Below are 506 nucleotides of genomic sequence, written 5' to 3'. Positions count from 1 at the left end.
ATTTATCCCAAAACATGAAGACTAGATGCAAAAAGAAGGGTGCAACCGAAATGTTTTTGCACATTGCAAAAATTTATAAAACTTTCGAGTTTGATAATGCATACAATGATTTTAGGAATAGATATCCTGAGGCAGCGCAATATTTGGACGAGAGAGACTCACTTGATAGATGGACTCGAGCGTATTGTCCGAAGACCCGTTACAATATTATGACGACAAACGGGGTTGAGTCGATCAATGCTAGATTACTTGAAGAAAGGAAGCTGCCAATCATTGCACTATTAGATTCTCTACAGAAACTGGCCTCATCTTGGTTTGCCCGATATCGCCACGCATCAATTGCAAGTAACACTAACTTGACCCCAACGATCGAGGGGATTCTTCGTAGCAGGTTCACAGATGCCCAATGAATGCAAGTTTTTCAATTAGGACGCCTGGAGTTTGATGTTAGGAGTCGTGGTCATTCTGCCATTGTGGACCTTGAATCAAAAAGATGCACATGTCGA

This window comes from Primulina huaijiensis, chromosome 17, assembly GCF_012295235.1.
Source record: "Primulina huaijiensis isolate GDHJ02 chromosome 17, ASM1229523v2, whole genome shotgun sequence".
Lineage (NCBI taxonomy): Eukaryota > Viridiplantae > Streptophyta > Magnoliopsida > Lamiales > Gesneriaceae > Primulina > Primulina huaijiensis.
The sequence above is the reverse complement of the archived record's forward strand: the minus strand, read 5'-3'. Positions refer to the sequence as shown.